The 20,006-nt window shown below is 44.9% G+C and overlaps 1 protein-coding gene across 3 annotated transcripts in view; it reads right to left on the bottom strand.

Annotated features, from left to right (window-relative positions):
• Positions 1–20,006, bottom strand: part of UGP2 (UDP-glucose pyrophosphorylase 2) — a 77,726-nt gene that overhangs the window by 51,838 nt on the left and 5,882 nt on the right. The window lies entirely within an intron of this gene.

The raw sequence follows: 20,006 nt of genomic DNA on the forward strand, positions 1-20,006 counted from the left end.
TACAACCACACAGGTTATCATAAGAATGCACCAAAATACATTTGTATCTAATAAAACCATGGAGCTCAGCCAATCTTGTGATACAATGATTTTTTTTTTTTCTTTAAATGCCAAATCTGGGAAAATATATATCCAGTATATGTAAAAATATCATGATCTTAACCCAATAGTGCCCAATGTTCCCATAATAAGTTCCCATATGGGAACGTTGGGCACTGATGGGTTAATAATAAAAACAGCTATGAGCTGGATAAAAACAGATCTTCGGTGTTGGGGCATTTTTAGTGAGACTACACTATTAGATATGGAATCTGTGTGTCTTGGAGCTAGTTTACTTACATTTGTTTATAGATTACTACTGTAAAGAACACAGTGAAATAATTAGAAAGGCTCAGATGAACCACATACAAATATGTTCTTACCCTTTTAACTATTTTTTATGATAGGTTATTCTTTATTTGACACGTCTCCTGAGCATGTATTATACTACTGTCATGCAGCAGGTGGCTCGACATCTCACACTGCAGATCTATTTTTATCCGGCCCAGTATGTATAGGTCATAGCTGTTCTATTAACTTTCTTTTTGTATATGTGATATTGTTAGTTTGTAAGTATTTTTCATAGCATAGTATTGTTAGTAGTTACTATTTATTTAATCCATCTTATATTATTACAGCTTCCATAATTAAGCATTTCCTAATTAGTTTACTAAGGTTATCTATCACTTTAATAATTTTGTATATGCTGTTAGCAAATATGCAAGCGTTTTTTCATTTGTTTTTATTTTTATAGTGGTGTGCAGTTTTCAATAGTGAATATATATATATTACCAGTAGTGGATCCAGGAGCCAAGCTCACAGAGACTATTAAATGGTAATGATACTCGATGTTCTTTTGCTTTTTTACATGGTGCTCGTTTTCTGCCTCTAAAATTATAACCATATAGTCTAACTTTTTTTTTTTCATTTGTGTGTTTTTTAAATCCCTGATTCCATGTGTTTTATATTTGTATAATACATTTGTACTTTATGTATTTATATATATTTTTAGACTCTAGATCCAGGCACATCTCTGAAACACAAGCCATGTCATGTCATCAATAAAAATGGTCTCCATATCCTCGTAACCAATGACTTTTTTTTTAATAAAAAGTGTGTACTACACTAAAGGCAATACACAGAAATCTCTCATATGCATCATATATCATTTTGATATATCCTTGACTGCTCTACTACACTGGTCAGGTTTTCAGGATGACAGAGATTTGCTATTCTTGGTTTAAAAGGAAATAAAGACCAATATAAAGTACAATAAAAAGGAAACATTTCATTTATTACACTTATACCACCCTTACTAACTGGCAGACCAGGGTGGTGTACAGTCTAAAATTTACAAACAGTATGAAAAGAACTACAATTTTTGAATAGAAATGAACCCTCATACACTAAGTTAAAGTCAAGCTAAGAGGAAAAAGGGAGGGAGGGAGGTTGTCATGAAAGGAAAGGGGAAAGAAATAGAAGGGGAACAAGGAGAAAAGAGCAAACCCTGACTGATGGACACCACCCCTCTATGCAGGGGTAAAAAGCAAGGATTAAAAGCCAGGTCTTTCTGCACAAATAGATCCAGTGTGAAAAGTAGATCATGTAATTCACAGTAATATGTACGTGGTGTAATCTAGGCCATACTTTTTTTTTTTATTCGTTCTTATATTGACTCCTAGATTTGCTGTCTCCCACTCCTTATTAGTTGTGGTCTAAGAAAGAATTTTTCTTTTTCTTGTTTCTTAATTGAAATGGAATATATAATTTCAACATATATATTTTTTTCTTTTCTGTTTTACTTGAACAAGTGAAATGCTTGTAAATTGATATAAATTGATAAATAAAATAATTAAAAAAAGAAAAAAAAAGCCAGGTCTTAAAAGTAATTTTAAATTGCTTTAGTGGTGATTCTGCACATATAGGTAGAGGCACTGCAGTCCAAAGGAATGGTGACGCATAGAAAAATGCTCTGTGCCTGGTGGATTCAAGGGTAGCCTGTTTTGGGCCTGGGAGGACCAGGCGATCATTCAGGGATCGAAGAACACGAGATGGGGAATAGGGGATCATTAAATAAGGTAAGTATTCTGTTGAGCCTACCCAAAACACCTTAAAAAGTGAGAAGTGTTTTATAAAAATGATACGTAGTTCCACCGGAAGCCAGTGATGACTTTGAAGAAGAGGAGAAACATGGTTACAGCAAAAGGCAGGACATAAAAGTCTCATTGCAGAGTTCTGAAGTGTTTGAAGCTTTTTTATGCGAGTGGAGGCAGCCAATATACGCGACATTACAATAATCTTAACTGGGAATACGCAAAGAAAGAAGAATGGAATGTGTCATGATCAGCGTCTAAAGAATGTAGAAAACAGATTTGCGTACTGCAGATTTCTGTGGTGCGAAAACTAAGTTTGGAATCCAAAGTAATGTCCAAGTAATAAAAAGAATCAACAGGTGGAATAAATAGCTCAATATGAGCTCACTACACAACCCAATAAAGTAAGAATTTAAAAATCTTGTTCCTCACACCATAGCTAGATATACATCCGCCTGGCCATCTGGAATTAGTCCATGGGTTCTGAGGGGAAAAACCATGTTCTATGTCCTTGACCACACTTCAAAAATAACACTGCCACAAAAACACAACGTATAAGAGGGCTTAAAGACAGCCACCACCTTGGTGTGAGGTACAAGCTTCAATGTTCAGCAGAGTCTCCACCACAGAAAGGTAAATGGCAGGGGTTCTATGCCTTGAGATCTTCTGAGCCCAGAGATGAGGGCTTTCCTGCCACAATGATAAATTTTGAAAGCTCACCAGCCATTTCTGCTCTTCCAGCCCCATCTCATGGCACAATGTGATGGAGTGAGATCAGAGGGACCCAAAGTGTCTGGTCTCCCACAGGGAAACAGGGAACCATTAAGCTTTTTGGCAGAAGCAGTGATGTTTCACCAGTAATAGAGAGGTGCCCATTTGACTGACATTCAAGAAACTCCTGCTGAGACCGCACCTGCTGTGGATACTGGAAGGGATGCCACAGTTTGCCTCCTTTATTTCCTTTTTTAGGCTGGCCCTTCTGCGTACCGTCACCATCAGCCCTTCATCTTTCCTGGGACTCAGACTTCAGCTATTTAGGCCCCAACCTGTGGAATTCATTTCCCCCATCCTTTAGGACACGTATGCCACTGCAATCATTCAAAACCCTCTTGAAAATTCATCTATTTTCTGAAGCTGCCCCACTTCATCAGCATTGTCCTGTTACTTTTTAGTCACGGTGTAAACTGCTTTGTTGCCTACCCAGGCTCAATCTATGTTTGTGTAGGGCTGCGTACGCCTTGTAGCGCTATAGAAATGCTAAATAGTAGTAGTAGTAGTAATTTGATGGTATATCAAATGTATAAAGTAAATAAAAGTAAATATGGCAAAGTATCTCTATTTGGATTTGAGACAAGCTTTGATAACTCAATTTAATATTCTAGAACAAGTGGTGCAGGAACTTGGAATTAAAGTCTCTAAGAATGCAGTGGATATCCAGAAATTTGATAAGGTTTTCCTATGAATCTAGATACACCAGGGAAGACTCACACTTTTCTGGGTGTAGAACAATACCCAAGATGTCCTTAAAATAAACATAAGATGGAATTACTCCTCCAGGAAAAGACAAAGGTGATTAGTATGGGAACATTCACCAGATTACCCCACCTGCTCTCTCTAATAACCCTGTAAAGTCCAAACAGTGAAAGGATAGTTGCACTCTCACTTGAGCGTTCTTCATTTGACTTCTTTCCCCATGGGAAGCAATACCAAACTCGAATACCCCAAGTCCTAAAAGATATTGCTTGAACAAGACCACCAGAAACAAAGACCACTACCAGAAAATTCAAAAATCCTATCCATTTTAAACATGCTACTATGGGTCCCCAATCTGAAGCCCTTAAGAGTAACTGCTTACCTTTAACGGATGGTTCTCTGTAGACAGCAGGATTATGGAGACACACTTGTGGTGATGTTATTCTGACAGAGCAATAGATACATTTGTTTCCTGCTCTAATCCATAATATAGCTGTTTCCAGATTCAATTCTAGAGGGGATGGCGGGCAGAACTGTACATCTGCATGTTCCTGCTATTTACCTGTAACTGGTGTTCTCTGTGAACAGCTACACTTTCTCTGCAGAAGAATGGGATGTAGTCATACACATAGTGACTCCAAAAGCAGGAGACTGCCACCAATCCTTGTAGTACTCAAGACAAGCCATAATTCAAGGTCTGAATGAGGCCAGCTGGCTGGAGTCAAAGTAAGTTATGTGAACATATTTTGAAGGATATAAAAGAGGGCCCAAAAATGCTGTCCGCTCTCAAAGAGCTGTCAAGACAACAGTGGTTAATGAAGGTGATAAAGATGGCCAAGTGGCTGCTTTACATACTTGTACAAGAGATGACATCCTTATACCGGCAAGAGATATTATAGATGAATTAAATTGATGAGCCCCAATTCTAAAAGGGGACAGATCTTTTTGTTGGTAGCAGTATGCGATGAAATCTGAAACCAATTAGAAAACTACTTCTCTTCATGACCTTAAAACGTGTATTACTTCCTAAGGTCTTTTGTGCAGCCCAGGTAATATAGCATGGCTCATTGTCAGTCCCAAGTGTGTACGAGCAGATTTGGAAAGAATAATTTCAGTCAGTTGTTCTCCCAATAAATTCCATCACTTTCTTGGGGAGGAATTCTGGGTTAGTACAAAGTATGGCCCAGTTTAGAAATCTGTATAAGGAGGGTAGTAAAACAAAGCCTGAAGTTAAGCAACTCTTCTGGAGAAGAACGATGGGGCTCAAGAATGTTTTCCACAAGAAGAATTTTAAGTGTTCCTTGCATGGTCAAGTTGTGCAAGAGTGACATTAAAACCCTCAACTGGTGTAGGAGGTCAATTGTGTATTTAGAGTTCATGAGTCTTCACATGAAGCACGACAAAAGAGCAGAGATAGCACCACCATCCACTCCATTTTGATTCGCAGCTATGTACTAAGATGGACATGCACCAAATTTCTCTTCAGGCTTTGACTGGATGGGTGGAAGAAAGACAGGGCCGCCGAGAGACCAGGCCAGGCCGCCCCTGCCACCCCGGGGCAAGGCCACCCCTGCCACCATGCCCCCAAGGTCGGCGCTGCCGCTCCCCCTCCACCCCCCCCCCCGTAGCCGCCACCACTCCCCCTCCACCCCCCAAGGTCGGCGCTGGCGCTGCCGCTCCCCCTCCACCCCCCCGTAGCCGCCACCACTCCCCCTCCACCCCCCCCAAGGTCACCGCTGCCGCTCCCCCCCCCCCCGTAGTCACTGCTGCCGCTCCCCCCTCCGTCCACCACCAGGCTGGGCCTCCTGCATTGAAATCGTAGTTTCACCTCCGTGAAAGCAGGCTAAGCAGCACTGCAGGTAGCAGAATGCCTCCCTTCGGCCCTCCTTCCCTCCTTGTGCCCGCCCTCACAGAAGTTACGTCAGACAAGGGCAGGACACAGGGAGGGAAGGAGGGCCGAAGGGAGGTGCTCTGCTGCCTGCAGTGCTGCTTTCACTGAGGTGAGACTGCGATTTCAATGCAGGGGGCAGACGGTCGACAACGGAGGGCGGGTGGGACTGCGGCGCCCTTGGAGGCCCGGACCTGGGGAATTTTGTCCCCCCCTGCCCCCCCTCTCGGCGGCGATGAAGAAAAATGAGAGAGTTGGAACTGGATGTTGAAAAGGGTCACTGTCCTGACACCAACAGGCAAACTTGGCTCATCTGGAACCATAAGACTTCCCCCTCTGGCTGCCTTCTGGAAACAAGGATGTTTCATACCCCAACCATTAGGAGAAGAAAGAACAATTGCCTTTCAAGATTCAACCTGTCAGTGGCCAGACTGGGATAAAAGTAATTTACCTTCTCCACTGCAACAGAAGTGAGGGGTGTGTTGTTGGGGCCAATGGGGAAGTTGAACAGAAAGTGCATAGCCATGGAAATCACCCTTGATGGGACAATAAGGACTGATGATCATGTGGGGGTTTTCTGTGATCTTCTAAATCATTTTGGATATGAGTGGGAAAGTGTTGGGGCAGGTATAGAGATCTGTGTTTCAGCCAGGGAATGGAGAATAAAACAGTCTACCATCTAACAGACTGTTCAGTGCTGGCCTTCTGAAGCACAGAGCTGGCATTAGAAATGCTGGGCCTCAGGGCAGAAATTAGGAGGAAACTCCAAGTGGCAGACTGTTCCTTTTTCAGCTTCAGGCAATCTTGGGAACCCCTGTAGCATGGAAGCTCAGGGCAACTGCCCCACTTCCACTCCCTAATGCTGACCCTACTGAAACAAAAACACTAGTCACTATACATTCTGATGCAAAGTGATTATGCGTGGTGCGCCCCATTACTTGAAAAGATTGGAAAGCTGCCTCTTGAGGGACCATTCACAACGGACCAGTATGTAACAGAGCATCTGCTATATAGTTCTGGATTTACCGGCACATGGATCACTATTAGAAGTGATTGGTTGGAGATGGCTAGGTCCCATATTTTAATGGTTGCCTGGCCCACTTTGTTTATTTTTTTTTTAACATGGCAACTTTGTTGTTTGTGCAGATCAAAAGGACTTTTTCTGGAATCCAAGGTCTGAATACTCTCAGGACATAATAAACTGCACAGAGTTTGAGATGACCAATATGTAGAAGTTTCTTGTGTGCAGCTACAAGGAAAAGGGTTCCCCAGCCCCTGTTGGAGGTGTCTGTGGCTAGTACCAGTTGATGTGGAAGAGGATAAAACTAGAGTCCCTGATAAAGATTGGCTGGTAAGAACCACAGTGAGTAACAAATTACACTAATGATATGAATTCACTGTAACTGAGATAGATACATTCCCATTGGGACCAGCACAGACTGCCATTGCAAAATTCTCATACATAGCCTGGCCAAGTGATCAGAAGAGTCAGAAGATGCCTGTTGTCAGAAGATGACAACAGGCATAAACAGTACACATGTTCATTACTGTGCCAGGATGGCCTGGATACACTCATGCAGTCAGAAATGTTTTGCTTGGAAGAGTATCAAGACTGTTGCCTACTGGTTTTCCCAATAGGGTATGAAATTGAACCCCTCCTAATCAAAAGTTGGACATGGGGATGAATGAGAGGGAGGGAGAGGTACACAGGAGGTGGTGAGGGGAGAAAGAGGTAAAAATACTGAACCATGGTGGGGAGAGAGCAGGCGGGAAGAGAAAAAGAACAGGAAAATATCAGGCTATGAGGGTGGGGAGCGGAAGAAGAGGGCTCAGATGCTGGCTAGAAGGGTGGAGTAAGGAAGATGATGGGAATGGTGGAACCCTGTGGAGAGGCCACAGGGGAGGGGGGGTGGCAAGGAAATGAATGAGAGAATAGTGATTACAGAGGGTAGAAATATGGTAATGCAGAGTAAATTAAAGAATAAAGAGAATGTAGGGCTGGGGAAGGAGTGAGATGGGGAATAGGAGAACTAGTGGGTGAAAGAAGACGACAGAAATTTGATAGGTAGTTGAAAAGTAAAAAGGAGGAGAAGGGTGAGAGAGAGGCAGAAAAGAGCTAAAAAAGAATGATCAATATGTCAGAGGCAAGAGTAGTAAGGGGACAGGAGAGAGCAGAAAAGACAAATGGACTGCAATCGCTTGAAGAAGAATTAGCAGAAAAGAGAAATTGGAACCAGTAAGATGGAAAAATAAAATGTCCAGACAACAAAGGTAGAAACAAAGCATTTTATTTTGAATGTTTTAATGGAATGTGTGTTAGCATTTGGAAATGTGCATTGCAAATGTCTTTGTATTGTGTTCAGTAGAACAGGAAATGCATTTCTGTTTTATGTCTCCAGTGTTGCAGTAATGCTAAGTTCAACTTCTTGAGGTTCCCATTCAATTTTTGTCTAAATATATTTCTAATTTGTGATCCCTTGTTCTGTATTTGGTGAGGGTCTGTTGGTGTGACAGTAATGGCAGGTGGGAAATCAGAGAGCAGGTAGAGAGGAGAGGGAATCAGAGAGGGCGGCCCTCCTTTATTTTCTGACCTGGCGGTCCTCCAAAGACAGCCAGAACTCACTTCTACCAAGCTCTGCAGTTGTCAATGATTCAAGGATGCTGTTGCCAACTAAGCATGTGTGGGGTGCCAGCATCAGTGGCTAAGGTCCTCGCCAAAGAGCAGCTTCCCCCTGAAGGAAAGCTTGTTAAGGTGCTGCTTGAATGCTGTTCCACACCAAGCCACACATAGGCAGTACTTATTTCTAATAGGTGTTTGCTATTGTTTTGGGTGACTCAGTATGGCATCAAGCTCCGCCTACTGTGTTTGCTATTGTTTTGGGTGACTCAGTATGGCGTCAAGCTCCGCCTACTGGCTTCAGGCCAGATAATGGGCCAAGCTCGCTTCTGCCATCTGTCAATTAAACCTCCTTGGAGGCAAAGGCCCCAAATCAGCTGAAGGGCCTGAAGAAACCAGTCTGGAAAGCAGATGGAAGAGAGCCTCGATGCCAAACAGTGAGTTGAGCAGCGTAATTAGCACTTAGCCTCAGCTACCACTGAAAACAATGCCAGGAAAGCCGCACACTGCAGGGGACCTGAAGGATGATTAAGGCAGTACTCCCCCAAACCAGAGAGTCTTACCATCCTGCAGTAGAATACCTACTAGACTGGTTTCTCCAGGGACAAATCAGCCGCTAAAGAGAGAGAATCCCCCCTTCAGCAGCCAAACCTGCAGAGCTAAACACTCGCCATCACTTAATCTCTTTGATCCTCTTCAAATATTATTTTTCCAGTGAGGAAGGAGAAGATGCGCTGACAAGGAAAAAGAGGGGGGATGGGGGAGGACCAGGCACCACCAGGTGTACCCCCAGGCTGACTTTCCATTTAGCCAAGCACTCCCAGGCTCAACTGGACAGGGGAACCCAGGACAGGAGCAGGCAAATAGATAAAAAAAAAGTGCTGGAAGACCACACACCACCTGCTAGAGACAGAGGAATACTGGCTGGCTGAGGCAATGAGTGCCCTATATGTAACAGAGCTCAGCTTCTATTATCTCCATCTGCTGGTAGACAGGCACAACCTACACATTAAGGACTGTTGCTAGAGGCAAAGGAAATAATTATGCAAAAATAAAACTTATTTCTCACACAAATATAGACCTTGCTTACAAATAGATGCAGATCCTTCTGCAAAAATTATAAAAATGCATTCCTGGAATCAGATGCCACAGGCACTGTGACTGCATGCTTAGAGTGACAGTGTACTATGGGGTCATTTTACTAAGCTGTGGCAAATAGTGGCCTTAGCATGCCCGTATGTGGGTTTTTCCTGCATGTTAAGGACATTTTTTTTTTACCAGAGCCATTAAAACGTTTTTTTTTGTATTAATGGCCTTGCACTAACGTTGCTATTAGCGAGCAGACATTAAAAGATTTTACCACACAAGTGCTTACCACTGCCCATAAAGGCTCCCGCTGTATTCCTCCGCTAACCAATATGTAGCTGTGCTGATTAGTACAGGAAACCCCAAAAAAAGGTGTTTGTAAATATTTTTAGCAGTTACTGCATGGCACCTGAGCACATCTCACGGTACACATTTTAAGCTGCATTAGTATCTAACGCAGCTTAGTAAAAGGGCCCCTATGTTAGGTGGTGAAGCAGATGTAGTGTATTTCAGATGTGCCATGAGTAACTGTGCGATGTGTCTGAGTGCATGGAATGAGTAGGTAGAGATTACAAAGCTGAAGGCAGTGATACCAGTCAGCTAGCTCATCCTTCACTTAAGTATATGGCTCATCACCAAGCAGAATCAGACAAGAAACCAGGAAGCCTTCCTCACCAGCCAAACACAAGAGAAACTCGTCAGTCCGACTTAGAGAAACCATGATTGCGATGGACTCCTCTTCAGTAGTTTGTTCTCTCTTTTTTTTTTAGTTAAAAAAAAAAAAAAAAAAAGAGAGAGAGACTCAGGACAAGGACAGGCAAAACAATCGCGGCTGACAGAGGGCAGGATCCTGGATTAATCTGCTGCTACTAAAATCAGCAGGTAAGGCATAATTTTACCCTTCCTTGGACTATGCAGCAGATGAATACAGGAACTGGTGGGATGTACCAAAGCAATCCCTAACTACAGTGGGAAGTTGCCGCTCCCAGAGACAGAACCGCTGCTGCAAAGGCAGCATCCGAATAATGAAAGCATATCCGTTCCGCCCAAGAACAGCAACCTCATGGAATGAGCCTGCAATGCCACTGGCAGGACGCAACTTTCCAAAAAATCCACAGAAACAAATTATCTGCAATCCAACAAGAAAATGTCTGATCAGAGGCCACCGTCCCATGGCAAGGACCAGTGAGAAGGACAAAGAGAAGATCTGAACACTGAAAAACATGTGACATCTGCGAATGCTGGAGGAGAACCCTCAGAACATCCAGAAGACAAAGCACCGCATACTCCAGTCCTTGGTCAAGAAAAAAAAAACCTCATACCAGAGTTGTCTGGGATGGGACGAGGTGGATCATGCAAAGGGCGACCACCCAGCCCAAGGATTCCAACAGCGAAAAGACCCAGGAAGATTGACTCTCAGTACTCATCTACAGCGGGGTGCGCTCTGATGCCATCCTTGCGGAGAGTGCCGCAACACTCCCAAACCTAGGAAAAGGTTTGTGGAGCCATAGCCATGCTGAAAGGCAAAGCCCAGAACAGCCAACCAGAGAAACCACAGATGAAGGGCCAAAGAGGAAAGAGCAGAAACACTTCCTAGAGGAGAAGTGCAGGGAAGAATGCTAAATTGAAGTAGCTCTGCAATATTGCTAGCTGTCCAATACAAAGAAAAAGTGCAAAAGAGCAATAAAAGCCTTAGGGACACTACAACATACAGCTAGCTAGAGGTGCCACTGATACAGTGGAAGCTGGACTTGGTAAGCAATAGTTTGACCAGTGTCAGAGTGCAATACTAGAAGAGCACAGCTGCTGTGGGAAACCAACACAGCTAACCTCTGTCACTGTATCGTAGTATTAGCTGTCCCAGCTATGCAATGAACTACTTGTCAAAGCAAGCAATATGAGAGAGTGAAGTCAAATATGCCCCGTAGGAAAAGGAGCTGAGGGCCACAGCTTCTAATATGATGCACAAACCTGCCTTAAACCTGTGACCTTCAGGTTGAAAGCCAGCCAGTCACCTTCCAGAAAAACAAAACAAAGACACTACTTTGCTGAAACTACTACAACCTGGAGATAATGCCCCCATGGCACCACTAAGGTTCCATGGTTACCAAGGAGGCCAGAGCACTAGCCCTAGAAAACAACAATATGTAGCATTTCCCACAGAAACATGGAGCCAACAGCACTAAGCCTAGAAACTCCCTTATAAAGGTGCAGAAAAAAAACCTACAGCCCCCGGTATTCCCAGGTGGTCTCCTATCCAAATAGAAACCAAGCCCAACCCTGCTCAGCTTCCGAGATCAGAGGAGATCAGGCACACTCAGGGTGGTGTGCCCAATGGCAATACCTATACTGCCAGTGAGTTCCACAAAGGAAGTGAGGGAAACTTTCAGGGAGTTTAAGCAACTGCCCTCAGGGAAAAATCTGAGGGGACCGAAAAGTCTGTAAATAAAAATACTGAATAGGCCCTTTCAGAGGCCCAACACACAAGGAGCCCTGCTCTGATGTTGTTCACTGTTTCCCACACCAGGAACAGCCTTTAACCATGCAGGAACTAAAAGAAAATCTTAACTCACCACAGACAGAGGCATATTGGAGACTGCTGCCATTAACACACCCACTTAGGCAAACATGGCTTTCTAGCTCATGCGATTCCTGCTGCCTCTGTGCAGAAAGGGACTGCCCTGAAAAGACTCCCTCCAAATAAAGGAAGACATGGGAGCAATGGACCCTACTGCTGAGTTGGAGAGTAAACATCCCATCTTCAGGGCAGGGTCCATCAGTGGAGACAGGGAACAAGTCAGAAATCTCCAAAGGCTGAACTAAAAAGGAACTGTCAGTTCCGCTACCAGACTTTGTGCAACATATAGGCATCTGTAGAAGCAGAATGAGAAAAAGGGTGATGAAATCTGGGCACAAAACAATTTCCCCGAATCAGGAGAAATTGGTACAAAGCCTGAAGGTGTCCCCATAGCAGAAGCGAAGCCGCCAACAGTCGGAAAGTGGGAGCCGCATCGGGAGGTGCCAAACAAAAAGTGGTGCATGCCCCCGACGCCTCAAAGCAGGAATCCCGCTCAGGAAAAAGGAATTCCCTGGTGCCTGCCTATGCCTCTGTGCACCCGGCAACACACATCCCCACTGCCACCGAGACTCCTATGATGGCCTCCACCACCAATACCACACATTCCCCAATGGCAGAAAACAATGCACTCAGACGCGCAGCCAAACTTCCTGCCAACAACAGGACCTCCCAGGCAAGCCTTCCGCCAAACTGGCTCAGCAGGCTACACACACACACAGCGACTCCAGAGACGCTGCCCCCAAGACTCCTCTTAGCAGTCTGCTGTCCTGTTGCAGCTGCAGAGCCTGCATCCCAAATCACTTTTTTTTTTTTTAGTGAGGAAGACTATAGTTCAAACAACATCCCAAACTCTGAGAGGAAAGGGACCACGGGGTGAAGCAGGGACCCAGACCACCGGGGATGCCCCTAAAGTTGGCACAGTACCTAAATACCCCTTAAGCTCAACTGGCCAAAAGGCCCAGAAGCAGGCCCATGAGATGAATCCAGGAGCTGCAGAGACACTGTCTACCACCTGCTGGAGATAGAAATATACTGAAGTGAAGGATGAGCTGACCTTCTAGTATCACTGCCTTCAGCTTTGTAAACTCTATCTCCACCTGCTGGTAGATGGACACTACTCACCAGTTCCTGGATTCATCTGCTGCATACGATAAGGAAAGATACATTATCCAGTAGACAGACCTGAGATCTTGCCTGCCAATGACACTGGTTCATCTGGCTCAGTGGATCCAAATCGCCTGCCAAAAGCAGCAAATAGGCATGCAGTCCCAAACAATGTTTATAGCGAGCATCAGGGCTGCTACACTTCACACAAGACCCATCCATAGGGAATCCCATTTTTCGAGCTCTGGAGGGGTGAACGTACATTCTCAACAGAAACTTGTAATGGAGCTGTTGAAACTGGATACTCTCCACTAATTGTGGAGCAGTTTCTAAACTATAAAAATTTGTTAATATCTTAACCAAAATCTGTAATCCAAAGATCGACCAAATGATATAACAGATGAAGGCCTCTAGATTTCGCTAAGGCTGCATAATGATGTCGCTAAAGTCCCCTTGTCACTGCTGAAATAGGCCATGCATCATCAACATCCGATTCTATGAATGCTGTTAAAAGCTGCATAATGATGAAGTTGCACATATGGATAGCAGAAAGAGCATGGAAGATAAGTTCAGCAAAGGAGGAGGAGGACCAGACCAGCTTCACCATCTTCATCAATGTCATGTTGGATCCGCGTTATGCCAGGCAGTTAGCTGTCCAGGAAGAAAATCTGGATTACCCGAAATAGGTTAAGTAACAAGAACTGCCAAGCTGGCAGACCATAATGTTTCCTAAAATGGTAGCAAGCCCATCTCAAAACATGTCCCTTCAGGTGGGGAGGCAACTTCACCATACAGGAATGGATCAGGTAAGCTGGAGAGATGTTCAGAGTTGACTCTCATAATTAATGCCACAAAATAAAGTGTGAAACATCCAGTCTCTGACCTGCTGCATTTGACTTGCAATTTGTATAGTTTTAAATTCAACAAACCCAGTCTACCCTCTCTACAAGACAAACTCCGCTGAGACAAAGGCTCGAGGCCTCGTTAGACCACAAGAACTTACGGAGAAGCCAGCTGCTCAAATCCTTTGCTCTCAAAACCAGTGGTAAATGTTGAAGGACATAAAACCATTTTGGTAAAAATGTTCAACAAACTAATTCTATCCCTTAAAGAAATTGGTAATGAGCTCCAGCATCCACAGAGTCTCCAACTCTCCTCTAAAAGAGGCGCTATATTAATATGATGCAAACAGGACAAATTTCTGGGTATGTATAGACCCAAATATTTTAGAGAATGACATGCCCAGCGTAGAGAAAAATATCCCCTCTAGCAAGTCACCAAACCTTCAGATAAACTAAGGGTTTAAGACTTATCCATGTTAATCGACAACCCTAAAGCCTGGCCAAACTCCAGAGCCAAAGGCTCTGTGAACATTCCTAATAAGTCATCAGCAAACAAACCTAAAGTAGAAGTCCGATTACCACCTGAATCCCCTTTATGGTACTTTCCTGAAGGAGCAGACAAGCTAATGGCTCTATGCAAAGATTTACTAATCTTTCCTTTGTCAATTTGGTTCAGTATGTCTTCCAGGTTCACAGAGATTTTTCAGTTCCTCCACATCATCCCCCTTGAAAACCATCTTTTACATCTTCTTCCATGAAGACAGAATCAAAGAATTCATTCAGTCTCTTTGCTATGGCCTTGTCCTCCCTGAGTGCCCCTTTTGCTTATGTTCCTGGTTTGGGTGTCTGCTGTCCTGCTACAGTGGAATAGTTAGAGAGGAGCTTGCCTAAGCAGAAGCTAGTGAGAATATAGTTCCTGAAATTTCAAGCTCCCTAGGTCTAAGAATGGATTTTTGGCTTGCAAAAAAGTCACCTAAAAATGGTGGTGACTGGTTTTAGAGATCTCCATCAATGGCCCGATTCCTTAAATGGAGATTAGACTGGCATATCATGACCCTTGGAGTCACCAAGATCCTTAACCAACTTCTCCAAGTCCTCCCTGAACAGGGGAGTTTGGTAAGGTGTTGTTTAGAGGCCACACCTGCTGACCAATGCCAGAGTCACAAGAGCCGCCTGGCCGAGACTGCCAGCGCAAACTGCTTGACTGAAGCCCTGAGCAAATCATAGAAGGAGTCCGCTAAGTAGGCCAACCCTGTCTCCAGAGCTGGGAAACTCCAGGGATGTGACATCTGAATCAGACAGCGTTATCAGCCCCCCGCCATACCCAGGTGAAACAAGCCCAAGCAGCTTAAGAACTGCAAATGGAGGCCTGGAAAGACAAACCTGAAATCTCAAAGGAAAGCTTGACAGTAGACTCCAGTTTCCTATCCTGGGTGTCCTTGAGGGCGATGCCACCCTGCACTGGAAACGTAGTCTTATTGGTGACTACCGCCACCAATGTATCCACCTTCAGGAGCTGAAGCTTCTCCTTGAAGGAAATAGGGTCCAACCTAACCATAGCCCTGGCTACTTTAAGCCTAGCATCTCCCGCTGCACAGACATGAACTCCTGCACCACCTCATGCACATGAAAGGTGTGTAGGGGCTTTAGTTCCCACCATCAACAGATTAGAGGCCAGCCAAAGGAGGAGTGGGAGCAGAAATATTGAGAACCTCCAGCACTCTCATAATAAAAGACGGGAGCACCTCTTTGCGGAAAACCTGTACCACTGTGTGATCATCTGCTATGTCTGAGGGCAACCTGCCCTCCTCCAAATGCTCAGGCTGCTGGGAAGCCAGGCAGAATTAAAGCCCCTCCATCCGAATCGGGGGGGGGGGGATGGGGAAGGAGGAGAAGCAGGGCTCATTTCAGGCAATGGGTCCACCCTCCACCTCTTCACAGCTACCACCGATGGGGATCCCAAGCCCTGGGAACCAGCACTTTGAAGAGGAGCCCCAGGAGGAGAGGATCTCTTCAGTAAATACACCTGATGAAGCAACAGAAAAAATCTCCAGGAAAAATGGTACCTGGGCAGCTGGCAGAGACGTGTCCACCCCAGAGGAGGAAGAGGAGGCAGGTGCAGAGCCCAGCAGTAACCTCAGAGAGGCCAGTGATGTTCCAAAATAGCCACTGATGTTGGGCCTGCCGCAGAGTCAAGAAGATGAGCAGTGCCCTTCCCTCCCTCCCCCCCCCCCCGCCGCCACCAATGCAGCCAGATGCCCTCCGAAAAGCTCCTGCAGTGAAAAACCCAGTCGGCTGTATACCGTGGGAATAAAACCTAGCTGCAATGAAAATGAAAGTGAAACCACGTTCCTGGGGGAGCAAACAGGAATTACAAGTTTTAAGAGATATTCACCACGGAACCCAAAGAGGAGGGCTGCCAGTGACCTGAAGCTACAAAAGCAGTGCAGGCAGGCTGGATTTGCAGTGCCTCTTGACCCCCACTACTCAGATGCTACCCACTGACTAAATGCCTTATGGAAGCTGTCAAAGCTGCACCCCAAAAGAGAACTGCTGCTGCCTGAGCCCAAATTAGAGCCTCCAAGAGATAAATTACCTGTCCTATTATTATTTTTTTTTTTTGAAAGGTGAGGAAGAAGCCTGCAGCTACAGGGGAGGACAGGGTGGGAAAGGGACCTAGAGCCACCAGGTGTACCCCAAACAACACCAGCCAAGCTGAACAACCTGGGCTCAACCAAACCAAAGGAACAGGAGCCCATTACAAAAGAGACCAGTCACAGATGAGAAGCCAACCTCAACCTGCTAGAAATTGCGAATACTGATTGACCAGACTGCAGGTTAAACATAGTAACATAGTAGATGACGGCAGAAAAAGACCTGCATGGTCCATCTAGTCTGCCCAAGATAAACTCATATCTTGAATTTGTACCTGTCTTTTTCAGGGCACAGACCGTATAAGTCTGCCCAGCAGTATTTCCCGCCTCCCAACCACCAGTCCCGTCTCCCATCACCGTCTCTGGTACAGACCGTATAAGTCTGCCCTCCCCTATCCTAGCCTCCCAACCACCAACCCCTCTTCCCCCCACCTGCTCCGCCACCCAATTTCAGCTAAGCTTCTGAGGATCCATTCCTTCTGCACAGGATTCCTTTATGCATATCCCACGCATGTTTGAATTCCGTTAGATATGCATAAAGGAATCCTGTGCAGCAGGAATGGATCCTCAGAAGCTTAGCTGAAATTGGGTGGCAGAGCAGGTGGGGGGAAGAGGGGTTGGTCCTATATATCTCAATTCAGTGTTCTCTACATCCACCTGCTGGTACATGGACACAACCCATCCATTTCTGGATTAGTCTGCTCTGACAAGGAATATACCCCAGGACTCTATATATGGCACCTTAATTTCCGGACAGAAATCAAAACATTCTATAACAATGCACATAACTTAACTGGTTAACAAGTTAATCAGTGCTGTTAATTGGATGTTAATGAACAGTTATCAGCACTAATTGGCATTAAGATTTACGAACACAACTCGCTAAGCATATTCTGTAATGTGGTGTGCCTAAATTCTAAGTTGCATAATTGAAAGGGGGAGGGCATGGGCATTTCTAAAATCTATGCACATTGTTATAGAATACACCTGCTCTGTGCCTAATTTAGGTGTCGTGAATTATACCAAGTAAAACATGGAATAAATGGCCACTACTAAATTTGGTCGCATGGAGAGGCGCTCGGCGTTATTCTATATACCGAGCGGAAATTTAAGCCTATTCTATAAAATTTAGGTGTACTTTACAGAATACGCCTGGGCGTATTTTTTTTTCCGCGTGGAATTTTCAGGCGCCACATATAGAATCTAGTTCATAATGTTTTAAGTTTTTATTTGAAGCTGGAATTTGAGTCGGTACATATTTACTAACTCCACCCAAAATTACAGCCCTGAGAGAAAAGTCCTCAGGCGTCTAACAAGGATGAGCATTGTTTGATGTGAAATTATAGCAACAAACTTCGACTGCACCAAGGAGAAATGTCTGCACAAACTCTGGCTTCAATCCCAAAATGAGAAGTTTGTGCCAATGACAAATACCACACTATGCCTTCTGCCATCAAAGTGGCAAGAGTTTCTCCCGCACTAGTTAAAGTAACATAAAATGATGGCAGATAAAGACCTGTACTGCCCAACAAGATAAACTCATTTTACATGGTATGTGACATTTTATATGTATACCAGAGTTTGATTTGTCCTTGCCTTTCTCAGGGCACAGACAGTAGAAGTCTGCCCAGTACTGTTCTTGTACTAAGTTCTGAAGCTAACATCGAAGCCCCTTAAAATTTTCACTCCAGCCCATCCATATCTATTAAGTCACGATCAGGGCATAGACCGTAGAGTCTGCCCAGCTCTTGTTTTGTTTCCAATTACCGGCATCGCCACCCAAACTCCGCTAAGATTCCACGGAACCATTCCTTCTAAACAGGATTCCTTCTGCCACTGCAGTTACTTTCTGCATTGAGGATCCTGCATAAAAACCTGCAATAAAAAGGGATCTGGCCTCCTTTTCTTGGAAGTATCTTCACTGTTTTTGTCAGCAACACTTCTCCTTCGAGAAGTCACTCCTACAAATAGTGTGAACTCTGCTTTTCGCACCAGCTAGTGGCAAACAGGCTTGTGCCTTGCTGGAACTACTCCTTAACCTCTGATCTACACTGCTCTTCTGTTAGAGAAATGCCTGATGAAAGGCAGAAGTGAAAGTTCCAGCTTATAGACACTAAAGCAGTGATTTCTAGGGGAAGTACAAGTGCAGTGGGGACAATTTGGGAGATCAGAGTTTAGTCATAAACTAGTAAAAAAAAGGCCCATTTCTGACACAAATGAAACAGGCGCTAGCAAGGTTTTCCTCGGAGTGTGTATGTTTGAGAGTGTGTGAGAGAGAGTGAATGTGCGAGTGTGTCTGTGTGTGAGACAGAGAGAGAGTGTGTGTGTGAGAATGAGAGTGTGCGCCATGGGCCCTCCTCCCTCCCAGTTCCAGGGTCGTCCCCCCCCTTCCTCCCTCCCAGTTCAAGGGTATTCCCCTCTGAGTTCCAGGGTCATCTGTCCCCTTCCTCCAAGTTCCAGGGTCATCCCCCCTCCCTCCGAGCTCCAGGGTCATTCCCTCCCTCCCTTCGAGTTCCAGGGTACCGAGTATCAGGTTCCCCCTCCCTCCGAGTTTCAGGTTCCCCCCTCTCTCTCCCTCCCTCCCAGTTTCAGGGTCCCCCTCCCTCTGTCCGAGTTTCAGGATCCCCCCCTCGGAGTGCGACGTCACAAACGAGGGTGTCGTCGTCCCTCCCTTCCAGTTCAAGGCCCCCTACCTCCATTAAAAAGTCATCTTCACTTACGAAGTCAGGTTTACGGCGGCCGGCAGCAGCGGTAAAAGGCGTGCAGGCTCAGCCCTTCTCTCTCAGCCCTGGTCCCGCCCTCATTTCCTGTTTCCACAAGGGCGGGCCCAGAGCTGAGATAGAGAGAAAGGTCAAGCCTGCATGCCTGTTACTGCCGGCCACGGTAAACCCGACTTCGTAAGTGAAGTTGACTTTTAAAATTTGGAGGTAGGGAGGGAGGAAGGGAGAGATGATGACACCCTCATGTGTGTGACGTCGCATTCCATTGCCTGGCAACTCTGCAGCGTTCCCTTCCAGTGATTGGTCTTTACGAACACGGAAGTAAGTGCCGTCATTTCAGGAGATGGATACAGCAGGAGCCCAAATGCTTCAAGGCTTCACTTTCACGGAGTCAGCTTCAGAACACTGGAGGTGCTTTTTATTATATAGGATATTTTCTAGACACAAGCGCTAACTTATCTTACAAACCGTTTGCTGTGGTAGACGAGCTAAAAATTCAATTTTCCACTAAAAACAGAAAGGAAAGGAAAAAATTTTTATAGCATAAAAGGGGACTGTGAGGAAAGGATAGGAATGGGAAAACCAGAAAAAAGGAGCTTAGAATTAAAAAAAAAAAAAAAGTAGTTCCGTTAGATGTTTAAGAACTCACAACTGAAAAAGTATTTTGATGGAAACCATATACAAAGTATCATTCTAGGTTATGTCATTGAACTAGGAGAAGTCTTAGAAGGGAGGAGTTCAAGATTTCACTCAACATACATACAGCCTTACAAAAATCTCCCTCTGCCCATAGGCCCCAACTTTTCAACATTATTGAGGGTGCCAAGCCTAGTGGACATAACCCCTCTCTGTGCACATACAATGAATTTTCTCAATATTGGGGGTGGTCAAGCACCCACAGCACCGGCTCCT

This window comes from Microcaecilia unicolor, chromosome 3 (assembly GCF_901765095.1).
Source record: "Microcaecilia unicolor chromosome 3, aMicUni1.1, whole genome shotgun sequence".
Taxonomy (NCBI): Eukaryota; Metazoa; Chordata; class Amphibia; order Gymnophiona; family Siphonopidae; genus Microcaecilia; species Microcaecilia unicolor.